At 38.5% G+C, this 17,948-nt stretch overlaps 1 long non-coding RNA gene across 4 annotated transcripts in view; it reads right to left on the reverse strand.

Moving 5' to 3' along the window:
- LOC103130162 (uncharacterized) overlaps positions 1-10,051 on the reverse strand; it is a 48,582-nt gene extending 38,531 nt beyond the window's left edge. For 2 of the 4 annotated variants that reach the window (XR_001660058.1, XR_001660055.1), the window contains exons 1-2: positions 9,761-10,050; positions 8,245-8,331 (exon numbers count right to left, since the gene is read on the reverse strand). This is a non-coding gene — a long non-coding RNA (uncharacterized LOC103130162). Of the gene's footprint in view, positions 1-8,244; positions 8,332-9,760 lie in introns of all 4 variants that reach the window. The other 2 variants (XR_001660057.1, XR_001660056.1) reach the window with 2 other exon arrangements.
- Between the last annotated feature and the right edge of the window lie 7,897 nt (positions 10,052-17,948).

The following is a 17,948-nucleotide window of genomic DNA, read 5'->3' on the forward strand; positions in this document are numbered from 1 at the left end:
CACACTATGCTAAGTTTACCAAGACCAACAGTGCATTCTTTGCTTTGGTCTTTAGATGATTTCAAAAAGTCAAGTAAATATTATTTTAAAAATATAATGATAGTCCAGATTACAAGTCTGTCTGTTATTTTGCTTGCATGAAACTGAAAAGTTTGGGTACCGTGCATAGCGTGGTGTTTATGCAAATGATCCGGGTTGTCAGGAGACATTGCTGAATTTAACATACTGAAAGAGATTTGGTTTACTCTGTTCTTGGGAAAGTGACCTATCAAATCTTCTGATGGAAATGAGCAATCCAATCCTTATTCCTTGTTAGAAATCCTTGGTGAGATTAGATATATAATTTGAATATGAATAAGACTATCTGGGCTAATTATAACCCCTCATTCAGCTACTCCGTTTGCACAGAGCAGTAGCAGTTGAAAAAAAGACTGAAAAAGAAGAAAAAGACAGATGATTGGAAGATGAGCGCAAGGAGGAGGATGAAAAGAAGGAGGAGGGGGTAACAGGAAAGAAATGATGAGGAAGAAGTCAAAAGATCAATCCCTAGTTTGGGATTATCTGTTCCCCGATAACGTCCTCCACCCCACCCACTGCCATGAAGATATGCTCTCTTTCAGGGTAAATAATTCATTCACCTCAACATGCACACTTACACACATATACGCAAAAAGCACCTTCACTCATACCACATCCCCCATGCAGATAATGCTGCTGGCCAAATTTATACCTAGCTTCATAGTTACAGTCTGCAAATGCGATTAGCGCTTATCTGAAGAGAGACCAAACTACCGTCATCATCGAGTTCATCGTCATATCCATATTCATGTCTTTTAAATCCCCTCTGGAGTAAAACTAAAGGGATTGTAGCACCTGAAAACACTTAGCTCTTAGTAGCAGTGGAATGACTGCAGATTCCTCTATTGAGGTCAGAGCTCAGCATAAAACATGTTCTAGATTTTTATTCTTGCCAAGAAGCATTGTTTGGGGAAAAAGATTGTGCAAACCAAACATTGTAAAAACATGCCTTTTCTTTTAGCTAAGCAGCATGCTTGATTCAAACTAGTTCACACTTGTCCACATCAAGATAATAGTATATACAACAATGTGTCTTCTTTAGAATCACAAATTCTGGTCTTCCAAATGCATGGTGTCAAAAACATTTTTTTTTTCTTTTCATTTTAATGAGTTTAAAGGACACATCCATTACATGAAATGAAAACATATTTATTTTTTTTTATTTGTGAACCTGTTCAATCATCCACATACGAGTGTGATATTGGAGGGCATTGCCTCTGCATCTTGCTTATACATAAGCAATAATGTTTTAGAAAGTGGTATGTCTATTGTTGATCTGTTTGCTTTTTTATGTACTAAAGTTTGTATGATCACCTCCTGTGGTTCTTATCCAAGCATTTTGCCCAAAATCAGTCAGGGCTAATTTGAATCTCCAAGAGTGCCTGACCACAAAGCCGAAGCAATATAAGTTTTGTCATGTGTAATGATGAAACGTACCTCCCATTAGGGCAGAGATCCATGTCCTGCCTAGATTTTTGTGACTGTGTTTGTTCTTGGCAGGAGTGATGCTGAGACTCCCAGTCAAAGGGTGGCACCAAAATGAAGGGTCAGACCATGAGCAGCAGAAGGAAGAAGGAAAACCCCTTAGAGGCTGTTAATGTGTAGTGACCCTAAAGTAGTGTAGTGGAAAGTGTAGATCTCAGAGGTTGTTATTTTAGCTACAAATTGTGTAAACAAAAAAGGATCACTTTTTTTAATTTCAAGGAACAAGAAGCTCATGTACATGGACACAGAACGGCATGTCAAGCCCTTAGGGTGACTTATATGTCCAAAATAAATCAAGGACAAGAACTTTGAAAACAACTTTATACTGCATTTCAGTTTATTAAAGGTAGTAGTACCCTTCAGGAAATCATCCGATTATGGTAAGTAGAAAGCCAAATTTATTCAAAACACAACTGGAAACATGCAAATGTTATAAGATGGAAAACACTCTGTGAGTGAAATGCTAGATTCAAATATTGTCTAAAAGACGAATTGCAATGCTGTACTACAGGGATGATTAGGCTATGAAAATAGTTATTGTACGTGGGAGGACAAAGAAACGAAAGAAAGACGTTACAGCAAAATAGGTCAAATATCTGCATTCAAACTGGCAGACGTTAAACTGTGTACCTCTCTTTGTTTTGTCTTTTATGTACCCTTGCATCGTACATCCACAGCTATATTAAAGAAGTAAGAGGGGTGGTTTAATTGGCTATTATTTATTGGTCAAATAAGTAATTATTATTCAGATTTTTGTTGTTTCTGTCTGCCTTATTTCTTACTCCTATTGATACGTCATCATGCTTAACCTGCTGGTTCTTGTCCAGAATGCAGCCAAACTCCACTGCTGCTGTCTCCACACCTGTTACTAGACTGTACATATTTTGTTGCTGTATTAACCCTTTCAGTTTCCCCGTTCGTCTAGTATTTTTTGAAATAATTATTATTGTCCCACTGTGCTATAGAAATTTTGTGTCTACCTCAAGTTGGCTGTTGATCTCTTCTTTGACACATTTCCTTTATGATCTCACAGATAAATCCTCTAGTGACCTGCCAGCAACTGAAATACACTGTCTTGACAGTAACTATTGGCCTTGTGAAGGTAACGCTTCAGCCATTACTTCCCTGTTTTCTGTTTTTGTCAGCACCCACCTGCCCGATTCCCTCTGATGATCAGCAAGCCGGAGGTCTCAACAGTAAACCTCTGTTAAAACTCCAGTAAATAATAATGCTCCTTTAAATTAAAATTATTTACCAATTTAACCTTCATCTTTTTTTTTCTTTATCCTTTGTGCACTTTCCAATTCCATTTATCAGCACTTTGCTTTGCTCATAACGGTCGTTTGTCAACCTGAACAAAGTCAAATGATGATTTTAGACAACTTCCATTTATCACACTATTGTGTTTTCAATTATTTGAATTACTTAGATGATTAAATTTGAAGGAAAAGAATATGGTGCTTTGTTTCTGATCCAAAACCACAAAATGAAATATGTGGTGAACTTGCAGCTTTGCCTTTTTTACATTTTTACTCATCCTCCTTCATCTGTCATTGTAACTCTAATGCATTTTGAGATACAAAACAGAAGACCTGAAGCCTCTGTCATGGCTTCAGGTCTTCTATACTACTGTAACGAATGTTTCCCATCATCAACCACATAGACCTACCCTCAAAACCACGGCCTCAACGGTTTTTTACCGCTTCCACCTCCTCCTTTGCTGTGTGTGTGTGCGCGCGCGCAAGAACTGCATGCAGCATGCAGCTGCTGAAAAAGCATCTGAAACCCTGATAGCATCATCACACAGGAAAGAAGCTAGAGAGCTAGACACTAGCTTGCGTTGCTAAATTTGGAGGAAAGGGGAGAAGTGAAGTTGAGTGCTGCATAAAATCTGTCTTATTGTGGAAAAAACAGATGTTCCGTGAGCATGGGAACCCATCAAACCTCTTCACTGTGGCTTTTTTTGTTGAGGGCAGGATCGCAACATGTCCTTATCCAAAGTTTATCACTACTAATTAGCAACGGCGGGTGTGTAATGTGTGTAACTGAATATACACACAAAGGCTTTATGAACGTATGAAAGGGCGGGTGGAAGACTAAGCTATGTAGACATGCCTTCACTCCCAACGTTTAGACACTAAAAATAACATCTGGTGATACGTCTACCCCCTTTTTATGATTTCTGATTTATTTGTATTCGAAGCAGGTGTCTGAGGCAATGGCATATTTTTGTTTCTTGATTATTGGTATTTCAGTAAAAAAAAAAAAAGAAGCAAGCATTCTTTTTTTTTGTTTCAGTATACATTTTAGTTGTAAATGACATAATATTCAGGAAGACCACACTGCACAAGAAATGATGCACCCTGAAGCAAGTGGTGTTTTCTGTCTCCAAGAGCTTTGTTGAATCAGAAGAGCCGACTCCAATCGAATGAGAGCATTTATACTTTCATATATGTCAATGCGGCAACTGGCTCTTTTACGTTTCAGTTAAAGATATTATATAATTAGAATTTGTTGTTTGACACTGTACACATGAACTAGGACAAGATAATATATATGATACTAAATTATTCTCGTTATTATGGTTGTTTTAGGTAGATTTGTTTGCAGTGTTTTGTTCTCTTGTTTTTGAGCTCAATAAAAATCCAAAGTTTGATAAAATTATTACACAAAAGTTAAAGAATGCCTGCTTTCATAACAGAACAAATACACAGAATTAGGCAGGTATAAGGCTTTCAAAAACACTAAATGCAAAAGGATTTATTATCATAAATCACCTTCTTATTTGCCAAGTTAAGCTAAAATATGAGGCTGTAGATGACAAAATATTATGAACCGTTCAGTAGCCAAACGGTCCCTTTACTAACCTGCATACACCACAAATACAGGTTTTTTGTGGAGCTATGAATTACATCACAATCTTTGCATTTAACACTTTTTACAGTTCCTTGGAAGAAATGTTACGAGGGGTGTATTATGTAGAACAACTTTTTTTTTTATAGCTTTATATAATGTTATGTTTTTCTCTCATCAAAAGAAAATACCTAGCGTGTTGCTCTGATTCTGTTATTGAGGAAAGCTTGAATCTCCTGTGGCAGCCATTCGGAGCTGCCTAAATGCTTGCTCCCACAAAGTGGTGCATATATCCTCAAAGTTCCTCCTTGTAGCTGCAGTTTCAGCTGAGCTTCCGCCTCACAGAGCTCCCATTCCTTCCCTACACGGTTCCACTAGACTAGCGGCAGCAGATCTACGCATCTGCTTGAACTACCTCTCAGTTCAACGCTTTGTGTTCATTTACAAATTAGTTACATTCTGGGGTATTAAAGGGTGAATATTCATACAATGCACAGTTATGCATTAAACTTTGTGATTTCCATTAGACAAAGAAAGTACACATATTGAAGAGCCTTTAAATGCCACACACTACATTTTCATATTTATTTAGTGGGCCCCAAACAAATTTAGCTTCTCCTCCTTCAGGGAGTCCTGATCACCTAAACTAAAAATACCACAAGTGTTAAAGATTAAATTGAAAATACATTCAATATGAAACGTGGCTAAATGTATGTGATCCATAAAATAAATACAAGGAAGGGAAATATGTATATGGATAAACAATAGAGTACAGAACTATGCCAGTGTATTCCACCACATTTCCTTATAGCTAAGTAAAACTTTCAGTCTAGTTTTAAGGAGTCCTTGAAAGCATGAGAAAGGAAAGTTTCTGAAATTTTAAGTTTTGCCTCTATAAAGAGAAAGTCCCTTCATCCTAACTTTTCAGTAATAATTCCCAAGGCAAGAGATGCATATCTTCTCATAATCTGGTTTACCAATCATCTAATCTAATGTGCTGTGAGTGAACTTTGTTCACACCCCAAATCTTCTATCCCTGTCCCCTCTCCCATGCTCCCCCTTCCCCTTCTCTCTGACTCCACTCCTTTCATCACTCCACATCCGCAGGGGAGATGTAAAGCTTTTGGAGTAAATCAAGGCTCTCTCCTTCATAAACGCCTGTGCAATTAACTTAGCTCTTTCTCCCTCTGATTTACGGCGACCATGTTGGGGACTGGAGTCGGTCACAGGCCCTCTGGGTTTCAAAAGAAAAGACTCATTGGCTAACTTCCCTCACACTCTTTCGGAAACACACACTTGTGCACACGCATTCACATATGGAACCGCAAAAATTGCTCGCACATACGCAGACTCATTCACATCTGCTGCTCTGAAAAGAAAATGATGAGTGAAAGGAATAAAAGGGCAATGAGCGAAACAATGTGGCCTAATGACAGAGGAGTTGTTGACTGGAAGCCGCTGCTTCAATTCATCTGACATTGCGTCTTGCAAAAAAAAAAAAAACGTAATTCACAAAACACTCATGTAAGCTATAAATTGAATCCATCTACAGCACTTGTGTAAAATAATAATAATAATTAAAAAAAACATGTTTTTATATCCCAATATAAAACTCAGCATGATGTAATTATATATTTTTATGAATTGACAACAAATGTTCACATTTTAGGATCAATACTTTCAAAACACTCTGTGTCTAAATGTTATGAAAATGACAACCAATACATAAAGTTTTTTGATTCTCATTGTGGTGCATGGAAATGTTATGTGACTTCAACTGGTATCCCTTTCTTATTCCCTTGTGATTAATTTCACAAGACACGAAGACTAACTTAATGCACTTGCTTTCATTCAAAAATATCACAGTCGTTAAGAAAAGTAGGCATAAATGTGACGATGTCAGCCGAAGTGAAAGAGGAAAGAGATACTCAAATGTCTTACACGTGTTGCACAACTCTGCATGCTGAGTGGAGAACACCTGTAGTTTTGGTGGTTTTATTTCTTGAACTGGAACCAACTATATGGGTGTTTTGGACTTTGAAGTTTTCCACGGTATTATAACCCTTCTCTAAGCAAGTTCAGTAAGACTATTTGTAGGTATACGGGGGCGGGAGTTTTGCAGAAATGATTGCTTTTCTTTTTTTTTTACTGTAAGGTATAACCTCAGATGTTTCATCCACCAACAGTAGTACACTTTTCCTCTGATTGTTCAGAACTTTAAGTTACCTTTTATTATAAAAAGAAAAAAAAAATGTAGCAAATGTTCATCCATTTTTATGTTATATAAAACTATCAATATGTTCAATGAAAACAAAAATGAGCAAAACATGACTCTATACTTGGTAATAAGGGGAAAAAAATAGCCGAATGAGGCTGTGGGCAGTAGGATTAAGGTGAGCTTGTTGAGAAGACGGTGTTTCTGAAACAGCTTGTCTCACTTCTGAGAGAAGTACAGCAGAGTGTTGTGCTGAAGTGTACTTGAGCAAAAATATTAACATATACCACACATTATGTCACTTAAAGTGTTGCAATAGATCTTTGACCGATTAAAGAGCTGCTTCAAAATGTGACTGAAAGTACCAAAGTTCATTATACACTCAGGTACTATTTACCACATCATAGAATACAGAATCACTCATACTTTCCATGTGACAGTAGTTTGGTTTTCTAAAATTAATTAGTTATTTGAGCCCACATCTCCTATCTTAATATATTCTTTGCATTTTTTCATGTAACTAGTATAACTGCTTGTGCTTACTAGTTTAGTAAAAAATAGAGGGGAGTGCAGACAGTGACAGATTTCTGATTTTGTATGCTGCATTTCTTTTTTTTTTTTTGTTCAGATCCTTTGTGTTCTGTTTTTAGAGAAGCTTCTAAATTTAGCTCAGAAACGTCCGTGATTTTAATCATTTGTTCCCGAACTAGCCTGTAAAGATCAACTTTCACATCCTTCAAAGGATTTGTACTTCAAATGCACCCACAAATCTCCCAGTTTGTCACGTTGCGACTCCCAGAACGTCTCTGATTCTATTTGTGTCTCTATCTATTTACTTAAATGCATTTCAAATGTATTGGCTAAGGCCCCTCCCAAAACCAACCCACATTTCCAAAGCCTGCTGCGCCCCCGACACACACTCTTTCACACACTCTTGCATACACACACACACAGATGCCCCTGAAAAATGCTGTGCCCTGCCCTTGTCTGGTATAGCAGCCTCACACACACTGGCTTCATTCTTCCATGCTATGGACTGCGAAGGCTGATGTGTCTGTGTATTACTGTGTGTTAGAGTGCATCGGTGCATACAGTGTAATGAGCATTGTGGGACGTCTGTTTGCGTGTGTGCGCATGTGGAGTGCAGTGGATTAAAGGAAGCAGTTGTGTGTTTCATGTTTTTTCTAGTGATTACGCTGTTATAGCATTTGTGGTCAAGGCATAGGCTGCAGATGGACTTCATCCAAGCAGAAGGCTAATGTGCACATAACTATTTGCATGTGACAGACGCAGACAGAGCATGTCGGGATGTGTGCAGGAGTATTCAGGCAGATGACCTTCTTCAACCACCTCTCATCTCCCGACCAATCCAGAACACCTCGATGTGCCCCTCCTCAAACTCTTCCACTCCATCTCACTGTGATCAGGCTTTTACACAGTATTCGTAGTCAACCTGAAAGTAAAACACCCACCATTCCTGGATGTTAGGATCACTACTTTGAAGCTCATGAGAGGGTATTTCATTTATTTTCAGCCATGCTTTGAGCTATTTCCAGCTGAGTGTTTGGGGTCATAGTGGTGCATTAGGATTCAAGACATACTTCAAGACTTACACAAACCTGCTCTTCTGACACACCGTAACCAATTGTGTCCTAAAAAGCTTTTTTTTTTTTTTCATTCTTCTGTCTTTTGTGCGGTGCCTGCAGTGAAACAACCAAGTAGCCATTTAACAATATAGCCTTCTGTTGCATTGTGTTTACAGTTTTGTACTCTTAATAACAATTATTTCTGCTACATGTAACCAGACTGACATCATTCAGTATGAAAATCATTGATCCCTTTGGGTTTCTTTGTCTGTAAAAAGGTGTTCCAGTAATCTTGAAATAATCTTTAAAATCTATTTTTAGAAGCATAGTCATTCTTGTTAATTTGCCCGTAGATCTCCAGCAGATTATTTGTTGGAACGTGTATGGCAGATAGATAGCTGTCTTTTTTTTTACATAGCATTTAAAGAGTAAGCTTTTAAAACCACTGTCCTTGACTATAACGATCTTCAGTAGAAATGCATGTTTTTTTTTTGTTTTTTTGTTTTGTTTTTTTTTGCTAAGGTGCACTAAATGTAGCAATGCCTCACAATAAAAGGAAAGAAAGGGAAAATCCAAAGCAGGATGCTTTTGCTACAGCAACAAGAGAAGTAGAAGAAAATATGCAATTTTCCAGCACTTTTTAAAAGATGTTTAAAAATCTTTAAAATAGTTTTTTGCAGTACCCTAATTTAAGTGTTCTATTCATGAAAACCAAAAACACTTAATTTAAGTATATTCATGCTCTGGTGAAAAAATCTATTACATTTTAATTGTAAATATACACAAATATGACATATGACCTGTTGTCCAAAATGATAAAGTCAAGTGAGATATGCTGAGTGTGTTGATCTTCATTAATTGAAACAAAATATGAATACAAGATAATTTTTTCTCACCTTAGGTCCTACATTTATACACTCTGAGCTATAATTTAATAATAATAATTTAAAAAAATTAATTCAAAACAAAAAAAAAAGAACAAGAACTAACAAACATGGCTGGATGCAGGCACAAGTTCACATTTCCACCACACACATTGAGGAGGATGGTATGGAAACTATAATCTCAAAATATAGTGATATAACTACTGCATTTTTTTTAAATGTGTGGGGACTGATTTTACTTTTTTTTTTTTTACATATCGTGATCAAGAATGGCAAAAATATGCAGAATGTTGTAGCATAAAGGTTATAAAATATAAAACAAGATTTTAAAAAAAAAAATTACATACAGATTAAGAAGCAGAAAGTAAGTGTTTTGTTTTCTTTACTTTTTCACGTGTTTGTTTTTGCACTTTATATGTACTGTCATTCAAACTGTATTATTTTCCATGCCCTGTTTGTTTTGCTTTCTTTAAAATGTAACAAAATGACTTTGCTCTGTGGATGGCAGGACTAGTGAAGGCATTTACATAACAAACTAAAATGTACCATGATGTGCCCTGACATGCTTAAACCCCAAACCTAAAGCTACCCTTGGCTTTCTCTTTTCTTCCACCACTTGGGCACTAAATCAGAGAGACAGAAACATAACAGCAGCTTACCTTGGTGTCAGCCCAAGGCACCAAGCGCTTTCTCCCCTCCCTACATCTTCACTTTGTAGCCCCTGCCAAACACTGTCACCCCAAATCTCCCACTAACCCGCCTCCTTATGCCAGCAGTGCTCACAAGGCGACCACAGTGGCATGGCGGAGCCACACGGCACCATCTGCTTCAGCAGGACACGTGGTGGAGGGAAAGGATGGGCTTCCTGCATGTGCACTATCCCCTCAACCTTCTTTATCCAAATCCTTCTCCCTCTTTGCCGCAGCCCCAAACCCCACAACCCCCTCCACTTTCTGCCCTCCCTCTCAAAAAAAAAAAAAATCCTGCTGATAATTTTTAAGGAATGAAGAGTCCCTCTGTGGTTGGATTTATGAACTCTTGTTGTAGTCATAGCAACCAGCTGCAACTTGTATTTTAGGAGGGGAACAGGGCGGAGTGAAAGGGATTTTGGGTGGGGAGAGTGGTAGTGAAATCATTGTGTGTGTGTGTGTGTGTGTGCGTGTGTGTGTTTTCATGGTGTTGGTAATGTTGTTGGGGGAGTCCTGAGGAGAAAGAAGAGGCATTGTTGTGTTGGCATTCAATGTGTCAGCAAACCAGAGTAATTGCTTGGTCTTTATAAAAGGAGATGAGCTAAAAGCTTGAATGTGTGAGATGCATTTTTTTTAAATAAAAGCTCCCATAATCGAGGATAAAGGGAATAAACACTGAATATTAATTTAGTCTCTTCTAGAGGGAAATAATGAAGGGGTCAATTCAATATGGAAGCATGGGAGGCAAATGTTATTTCTAGCTGTCCCTTCACAATACATTTTAGGTGCAAAGAACTTTTTATGTTTACCTCACGCTAGCACCTCCATATCATTTGCCACGTGCAAATTCAAGAAACATTCTGCGTGTGATCTGTTCACTGTCTCACTGGCTGTGTTTCTGCAGCTCACTCTGGGATGTATATATCTAGCTTTTAGCTTCTTATCAAGCTCTTGCAGCGTTCCCCGTGAAGCTCAAACTCAACCACTATGCAGACATACTTGCTGTGAAAAAAGAGAGAAAGAGTAGAGAAATAGGAAGGGAGGGAAAAAGAAAAAAAAAAGAAAAAAAAAACTCCTGACACCTCAGACTCCACTTCACAGCCAGTGAAGGAAGAAAGTGAGCAAGCCGCTAAGCCTTTCCTCCCCACAGCCGCCTGCAAGGTGAAGATATTGCTGCTCACATTTTGGACAGATGCGGAGATCCTTTTGCATTGTGTGTGTGCATATGTGTGTTTACTTCGGATCTTCAGCTGTGTAGCTGAGAATTTTATATCTTCATTGTCTACGATTGTTTAATTCCCATAGTGTGGTTTTTTTTGTTGGAAGCAAAATATTCAAAACAAAATTTTGAATGTTTTGTTCCTCTTGAGTGAGATTTCAATTTGCACACCGTTGCAGGCAACTAAAAATTATGTCGACATTAAGGGAGAATTGGACACTTGCTGAGAACAATAGATGCTTGCTGAGGTCTATGTATCCCAAATGGCCAATTTTGAGAGCCTATAAATGGTTTTGTTATGCTCAAATTTCTAATTGCACAGCAGGACTGTTTGAGTGCACGCTATGAAAGGGTCTGTGATTGAGCTGCAAGGGGAATCAAAACAAACATACTGTTAAAAACGGCGGCCCTATTGGGTGTAAAGCTGTGCACTGTGTCAGACAGTAGCAGTATAATCAAACATGACATGATCCTATTGCCCTCCCGATGTCAATCGCTATTGGCAAACACTCAGGATCAGAGTGAGGCCAGGCAAAAGAGAGCATAGTCATTACTGTTTGCAGACTGCAAAAAAAAAAAAAGGATTTAAAAAAACTAAAAGTAAAAATAGCAGATGGAATTACACAAAACGGATAACTTGGAGGAAGTCTTACTGCCTTGTCCAAACCCTAAACTCATGACTTATGCACTTTCATGTCGCATTATATTTAATTATAGATCATGCTGGGGCAGCCCTTAACAGAGTCTGCATGCCTCACAGGTACAAACAGTTGAATAATTCAGCAGTTGGCATGTGGGGTAGGATGTGGTGTGAGTGCAGTGGGAGAAAAAAGCCCGCTGTTATTCAACTCTCAGCTTCATCTTGCTGCGGGACAAAATGGAGATTGAGCGAGGTTAAATATCTGATTTTTACCAGCTTGTCCCAGGCCTGAGCCACCGGAGCTACATGTATCCGGCAGAGGGAAAGCGAGAGAAGAAAAATACATCAGTGTTTTGGTTTACACCAGACTGACAGCAGCTGGGTGGTGTTTTATTTTTAATGCCAGTTCATGTCATCGGCAAACCACTTATGTGAGAATCAATCCAAACACAGACCAAGTTATAAAGCACACAGTTATGTCCAGAGTTTTAGACTTTAGCATGTCACAAATGGAGATTTGACTGCTTTCCTTCCTGACCAAATCCATTACCATTATCTGTGGATACCATATCATCTTAGACTCCCTCCATTAGGTGGGGGAAATTGCAAATGGAGCTTCGTGTAAAAAAGGGAGCCACAGATAAAAGAGAGAGGGAACAGTAAATGTTGGTATTGGTGTTTTATTTTCTTTTATACCTTCTTATTTCAAGGAATTTTCTAGATTTGTGTAAGCCAAATAAAATTAAATCCAGCTGCTGCAATCTAAGTTACAATAGGTGTTGTATGTATGTTTGATGCTTCTTTTTCTGCCTCCTTTAAAAACCAAAAAAAAAAGACATAAAGCATAGAGTGCCCAAAATTAGTCTGAAAACTTGATCATTTTACAAAATAACAGTGGGAAAAGGCAAACCTAGAAAAACCTATTGCAGCCCTGTTTGCTATGGCTTTCGCAACATTAAATGCCGAACTGAGGCATAAATTCAGCTGGCGTTCTTTTACAGAGAGACAAAATTGGGGCAGAATGAAAGCTGTCTTTTCCATTCGTCACAGATATAACCAACGTGATTTGGCAGAGGATCGTCAGTGCGACTTACAGAGCTTCTCTTCATTGAATTCTGAACTGAGGGAAAGTATCAGTTTTAGTGTGTACATTTGTTCACAACAGCCATTAGATTAAATCACACCCACATATGTTATGGTCAGAGGTAAAATCTGACTTTTTTAATAGTTTTATATTCTGAGGCTTACGGTTTGGTAAAGCAATCATTCAGCTTGAACCTTTCAAGGTTTGTCATACTACACCCACAAACTTCAATGTGTTTTTTACTGAAATTTTATTTGACAGACCAACACAAAGTAGCACATAACTGTAAAATCAAGGGGAAATGAACATTTTATGTGTAAAAATTGAAAATACAGATTTTCAATGCACTTAAAAGTCTGGAATTGAGTTTCAGTGACCAGATCTGGACGAGTATAGAAAATATTTACATTTTTAGATGCATTTTCTTTCTCTCCTCGTGCCTTTGTTTCCTCATTTGCACTATTCACTTATTGGGTTCTTTTTCATTTGTTCGTTCATTCCTTCCTTCCCTCTTTCCTTCCGTTCTTTCTTTCTTCTTTCATTCCTTTTGTTCCTTCCTTCTTTTAGGCTTTTAGGCTAGGATAGATGTCTTTTAGAGGACTGAGGATGTTTGAGAATACAGGCCCCTGATTATTTGACACTGACTCTTGAGGACTGGAGTTACAGACCGCTGTTCATTTTACCAATCCGATAGATATACATAAAAACTGGGTTTGATTAATCCTGTTCTTGAAATTAAAGATTTTCCTTAGCTATTCAGATGTGTGCTCACTGTTTTGATTCAAAAATTGAAACATAAATAAAGTTTCTACTTGTGCTCATCTAGCACACTAAACTGTAGTCAACGCTGCAAAAAGGTATTGTACTTCTACAGTGCTGGCACACTTTGGGAAAAGACAGGCTATAGACACGATATGAAAAAAAGATGCTTGTAGTTAGATTTTAGAGTTTCCAGCTGCCGTCTCTGCTGACTGTGCTGGGAGGAAGCATTGGATGCACAGCGGGAGACAAAACTGGGTGGAATGTGTTCTGCTCCTCAGTGGTTCCTGCTGAAATTCAACAATGAAAGGGGAACTTTGGGTATCTGTGCCATCATCTTTTCTAGTGTAGTAAGTGCAAGAAGAAAGGATGACTTTGCCTGTGGCTTGTTGGATATAACACTACTCTATTAGTTTAAATCTTTTGGAATTCATTGCGATGTACTAAAAGTAAATTCAGAAAGCATGTGCTTTATTTGAATCAGACCCCAGGGGAGAGATAATAGTCACTTCTGTTTTGGATTATTCCCCCACAAATCTTACTCTTTTACTTTATCACTGAGAATGTATGAGAATGATAGAAAAGTGTCAGAGATTGACCTGTATGCGATAAAACAGAGATTGGTTATGGGACAGATAAAAGGAAAGCACGGGATGGAGGGAGGGAGTGACTGGGAAAGAACTGTGCATGAGAGAGGAGTGGATGTAAGGAACTGAAAGCATCCGGAATAAATTCCCAGAGATGGCCACGCATGGCTGAGCTGAACTGGCCTGAATCTGGGAGGTGGAGGGTGGAGGGGGGCTGGAGGAGTTGAGAGGCTCTGCATGTCCAGCTGGACAGAAAAAGAGAGGGAGAGGCCCCCAAGCACTGACAGGTGTAGCCTTCCACTCCAGCTGAGGCCACACAGCTGACCTGGATCTCTGGATATTTGTCTTTATGTATATTTTTCTCTTGCTCCCTCTGTCGAAACATGTGCTGACTTAAACTCCAGAAGCTCCGCTCATAGCAATGTACAATACTTGCTCTCTGTTCTTCAAGTAGTCATCCAAGTTTCCCAATCAAAGAACCAATGATTTTTATGACCAGATAGGCATCCTCAGTATTGTATTAGACCCTCTTTTGTATTCAAAGCTGCCTGCGTTAACTCTGTCATAACTTCCACACTCTAGTGATAAAGGCATCGTGATATTCATCAGCAATACTTAGGTAGGCTTTGAGATTTGAACAACGCTCAGATGATGGTTATGGGTCCAGTGTAGAATATTTGGGTTCATTTCTGACCATTCCCTGTCGATGGCCGAACTGAATTTACCAGGACATCAGCAGTTTCTGAAGTACTCGGACTAGCTCACTTGACACCATCAATGATCCCATATTTAAAGCTTCTTCTGTTCCCTTTCTCTTTGTACCTTTGAAGCCATTCTTACTGGACGACTTTTTACTGTTTTGCTTTTTATAGAATGTAGTTCATCCATCCATCCATCCATGGAACATACCTACTTATCCATGAAGAGATCACTGGGGTCTATCTCCAGCAGTTTTTGGGCTAAAGCAAACTAATATCTGCTGGTCAAGTAGCCTGGCTATCGGCACAGACAACAGAAAGACATGCTACATAAATTTAGCATGTTATTTGCACAACAAGTATATATTTTTTTTCTAGAGGTACGACCTTAAAAAGAGTGATTGGTGGTGCTAGTTTGGGTTTCATGCTCTGACAGTCTGTTTTTCTTTACTTCATTCTGATTAGCCACTCCTCTTTTTGTGTTGTCTGTGGCATTGTTTTCAAAAATGTTGGAATAACATTGTGAAAACAAAATGTTATTTGACAACCAAGCCTAGCTAAACAATCACTAGGAACAAAACTGGAAAACCAAAGCTGTAAGGGACAATCAAAAAAGGCATTTGCTTTAAGAAAAAAAAAAACAAAGTACACAAATGTGTATATAGCTTGAAATTGTTGTAATTGTCATTATGCAAACTTAGTCACTTATCAGGGAAATATACTGTAATCTGTGCAGTTCTGTTTGGTCCATTTCAAAGAAGATACGATGCATATCCCATGGCAGGTGTCACCTTTGGCTGAGACATCATGACTTATGGGATGACAGCAAATGTCTCATAATAAAATCACAATCAGGCTATAACAATTGGACATCTTAGATCTCTAGACCCAACGGACACCACAGAATAGCTGCCAATAACGTAATGAATGCAATTGCCATAGGGATAAAAACCAAGTGGATAATAAGACAGTAATGATGCAATAAGACTCCCAAGGCTTATCTTTGCATGTCATAATTCTTGGCATTGTCAGTGCTTCTGAAATTTAAACCACTTTTCCCATAACTTTCACTGCTTCCCACCATAAAGAGAACAAAGCTCTTTTAATCAAAGCCCCCCCCCCTCTTCCCCTCCGCTTTTGTCTTTGTAAGATGAAAAACAAGCTGAAGTGATCTTGTTCATTCACTCCAATCCAAAGCTTCAGTCATGTTTACAACAACAATGTAGCTGACTATCTGCTGTCCGTTGATTTACAAGAATTTAAACATTTCCAAGTAAATTTCATTGACGACTCTGGATGTTTGATGTAAAACAGTTGCTTCTTATTCCCCTGAGAGCAATTTCTGCTCTAGCTACCCAATTAATTATTAGATTCCCTTCCTAAAATCAACATGGTAATGATTAACTGTGGTTAAAACGATACCCACATCACATTCAATAGATGGCTTATGGTTATTGCAGCTTTTCTTTTTAATATCATGCTGCGCAGAAGATCACTCCCAATCCTCTTCGTGTGAAATGTCATAATATTACCATATTTCAATACATTTCCGTTTTTATATTTTAAAAATTATCCTTCTTTTTTATGTTTCATCGCCCAGACTACTTTACCATGCACAAATGTCAACAAAATTAAAACAAGCCTCGAATTAATTCAGTTTGCTATCCCCGCCTAATTAGGGAATGTGACTCTAACCATAATGAAAAAATGAGTATTCCAAATATGACAAGTAAAAATGATAAGGTCAGTGCTGTTGAACAAAGAGAGTTCATTTTCCACAAATTGACAAAGGAGGAGGTTGCACTCATGTTCAATTAGCAATGAACTGGAGCAAGTGGATGAGAACAGATTGATTTGCAGTTAGCAACAAAATTAATCTCACCTTGTAAAGCAGGCAAGAGGAAAAACACAAAGGCTGTCAAAATTCAATGAGAAGCTTTTTGGAAGTCATGTTTATTCCTTGTCAGATGTTTTTAGTGTAATGTACTGATCTTAAAAGCTCTGTGTTTCAATGCCTAACATATGTTTTATACACAGATGTGTATAAATGTAATGTCCCTAAATGCATCACGCTTATGTCTGTGTCTTGGGAAAACTGCGACATTAATTAGTTTCTACATTTCTAGACATTTTTGCAAAGAAGCGGTTTGTCTGTTTTGCATTTTCTTGTCGATTCCAGAATACAAAAGCCTCCCTCAAAAGGAAACATTTCTGTAAGCACTTCTGTTAACACTTACCACTAAACTGCACAACTTTTATTACTTTGGGGACCGGCGTTTTTGGCTTTGTTGTCATATTTGTCCATTCCCACAAATGTGCAAAAGTGTGAGCAACTGTGGATACACGCATACACACTTCAATGCACACAACCAAGCCTCCTCTTGCACATACAACCCATACTCATCCAACTGCACACGCACGTACACTCCGGTGGATACTATCAGTCGTGCTCAGCTGAGGCTCCGGGCCTGTCCGGTCCCCACGGCGTAGCGCTGACCAGGGGAGGAAGAGCTTATCTCACCCCCAGGTCCTTCCCTCGGCCCCAAGCCTTGGCTTCAGCAGCAAGTCGGCAGATGCCATGCAGGCCCCTGGCGTGGCGCATTTGTGTGGCTAAAGCATATAGCGTATAACGCTTAAGGGACAGGCATTTCAACCAGACAGACGATCTTGCCTGTCTGTGCATCTGTGTGTAAATGCGTGTGGTTGTGCCGACCACACAGCAGATGGAGGTAAAGGCTCCTAAAATGACCGACTCGCAGCTGTCCCACCTGAATAGGTTGGATTGGACGTTAACCATGCCTGATGTTCTGAACACAGTCGGTGATATGTTAGATTATGAAAAGAAAGAGATGAGAATAACCATGATGTGTCATGCCTTTCAAAAATATTTATACCTCCAACTCAATATTTCAAAAATCCACGTATTTTATTAGGGTTTTATATGGTATAAACCAATGAAAAGCAGCACAAAAATGTTCAGTGGGAGAAAAGTGAAAACATTTTTTAACAAATAAAATCAGAAAACAATGGTGTTTATTGACGTGAAACCTGTCAGAATCAACTATGTTCAACCACCTATTGTTTTAATTCCAGCTGCTCTCTGCAAGCTCAGCAAATTTCGAGGATAAATTTGCTTCCTGTTCTTATTTGCAAAATAGCTCATGCTCAGTC

Source organism: Poecilia formosa, unplaced genomic scaffold (genome assembly GCF_000485575.1).
Source record: "Poecilia formosa unplaced genomic scaffold, Poecilia_formosa-5.1.2 Scaffold10, whole genome shotgun sequence".
NCBI lineage: Eukaryota > Metazoa > Chordata > Actinopteri > Cyprinodontiformes > Poeciliidae > Poecilia > Poecilia formosa.